This window comes from Augochlora pura, chromosome 6, assembly GCF_028453695.1.
Source record: "Augochlora pura isolate Apur16 chromosome 6, APUR_v2.2.1, whole genome shotgun sequence".
Classification (NCBI taxonomy): Eukaryota; Metazoa; Arthropoda; class Insecta; order Hymenoptera; family Halictidae; genus Augochlora; species Augochlora pura.
The window spans coordinates 3,443,563-3,446,076 of record NC_135777.1 but is presented as its reverse complement, the minus strand read 5'-3'; the positions used below and the strand labels follow the sequence as shown (position 1 = coordinate 3,446,076).

The 2,514-nt window shown below is 44.5% G+C and overlaps 1 pseudogene; it reads left to right on the top strand.

The window, feature by feature from the left end:
- The first annotated feature begins 2,004 nt into the window (after positions 1–2,004).
- On the top strand, positions 2,005–2,126 carry LOC144471887 (5S ribosomal RNA; annotated as a pseudogene).
- The last annotated feature ends 388 nt before the right edge of the window (positions 2,127–2,514 follow it).

Below are 2,514 nucleotides of genomic sequence, written 5' to 3'. Positions count from 1 at the left end.
TGGAATTAAAACAGTCTCGAGTGCAGAAGGTTAATTTCCCAACGTCGTTTCGACGTTTCGCGCAAACCGGCGAGGCATCGACATTATTCTCGAGCCTCGTGGAAGCCCCTCAGTCCCGAATCGAACGTGTTTTGAAATCGACTTCGCCGCGGATACGCGTGCCAATAAACGAAGCTCGCGCGGGATCGCGGCCTGCATATTTATGCGCTCGTTGCGCAAGCATTACGCATCCGAATGGAAAGTCTGATACGTGCGTTTATCCGCGTCGGGGACCGGCTTCGCAAACGGGCATGCACAGAGGCGAACAACACACCGTCGCCGTCTATCTGCCTGATAGCCGCGGCCTTGGGCGCACTTTCGAGTTCAAGGTCCCGAACGTACGCGATAGTCGTGCCACCGTTGCTCTCGTTTCGTTGTTCCGAAGAAAACGACCGATCTCGATCGTGGGATCGTTGAGTGTGCGATACAGGTCAGAGATTGAAAAATTCTACGATCTTTACCGCGGACTCAAAAATATCTACGGAGATCGACTTAGATTGTTCTAGCAGTCGGTCATTATGGACTTAGGGGATGATCTAGGATTTCACATGATTCGTATAGATTATTTGACTTGCTTAAATGCTTATTGATTTGCTTAAATGATTATTAATTTACTTAGTAATCCAATTAATTTAATGGAGAAGAGAATAAACTTTGATTCCTACTTAAAAGAACGGATGAACATTCGTACCTAACAGCTTATTATTAAAAATCTCCGTCACGTGTCCGACACGTTAAAGCACGGCAAGGGGTTAAACAAAGTAGAACCCCTTACCAGCCCAGAGATCCAATTAAAACGAACGGTCCCCGGAAGAATTGATATCCAAAATCGGCGATAAATTCCAGGAGGCTTGGTCGAGAGCTCGGATCGCCGGTTTACGCGGCAACAAAAGTTTGCCTCCCTCCCCCCGTCCCATCCAGTCTCCATATTTTCCTGGGCGCAGAGGGTGTAACTATTTTATGGATCGGAGCGGACAGATTGCGGGGCCGGAACAAAGAGGATCGTCCGCGGATCGATTACCCGTTGCCGTAGGGGGAAGGGTCGCGTAAACCGGCCGGGGTTTTTCCGGCTAGTACGGCCGGATCGATCGGTTCGAAATTGATCTGGTCGGGCGGAGGCGCCACTCTAAATGGAGAGTAACGGCCGTACCGGACTTACGGCTTCCTCCGGCGCGATGTTCCTCCTTTAAACCGTTCCTCGGGTATCCTTTCGAGCGCGGCATAGTCTGGCCGGGGTATAGCCGTCGGAGCGCCGCATAAGGATTCAGGCCAGGCACGGCCATAAATCGAGGATAACGACTGCACGGTGTACGCGCGGCGAATACCGCCATTAAACGGCGGAGAGTGCGCGAGCTGGCTCGTGTTCCGCAATTATTTCGTCGAAGGACGACCGCTTCTGGGTTCCCTGGGGGTCCGCGAGCATGCACACCTCTCCCTCTCCCTCTCTCACCCTCTCTCTCTCTCTCTCTCTCTCTCTCTCTGCACTTGCGTGCGCAAGAGCGTGCGTGCAGGATTTCGAGGCAGGAACACCGGCCGAATGAGAAAAAAGAACGAGAGAGAGATCGGCTAGGACACCCCTGCCGGCCTAATGTCTTCATAAGGAAAGCAGGATCGAACGCGGTGACACGAAGCTGTTCGGCAATACCTTTTTATAAATAATTAGTAGACTGATGATTTTTATGCGAAATATGTCGATGTAACAAGTTTTTGACTCGTACTTCATTTAAAAATTTATTTGAAACTGAATTGTGACAGCAGTTTTAATAGTTTTTTTTAAATATTAGTATAAATATGACAGTTTACAAATTATTTTGGATTAAGATGGATTGTCGTATTTTTAATATCGTAATTTAAGTCATCGTACTTTTGTTTGCCTTTCTTTCCGAGGGAGAGACTCTTTATCCCTTGGTGAACAACCCTTTGAAAACAGAAGTATGTTAACAATATTTAGTAATTAATATTGTAGCCAACTGCCATATCTCGCTGCAGAAAACCGATTCTCGTCCGATCATCGAAGTTTAAACAGCGTTGAGCGTGGTTAGTACTTGGATGGGTGACCGCTTGGGATGTACCACGTGCTGTTGGCTCCTTTTTTGTTTTTAATCATTTCTGCTATTTAATCTAGTATTTATTATAGTATTTATTACAGTATCTAGTATAGCATTTAGTACGGTATTTATTACAGTAGCTAGTATAGCATTTAGTACGGTATTTAGTCTAATATTTATTATAACATCTAGTATAGCATTTATTACAATATTTAGTATACTATTTACTATAATATCAATACTAAGTACTTCGTATAATTTGTAAATAATATCTACTAGTAAAACCAAAATTGATTAACTCTACTTAAAATTGTAGACACACAATGACACAGTAAAGCTACAAATAAAAATCCAATAAATAAATAAATAGCTTTAGTGTTAAGAACAGACATACAACCGAACTTCAAAATATCCTTTCGACATAACA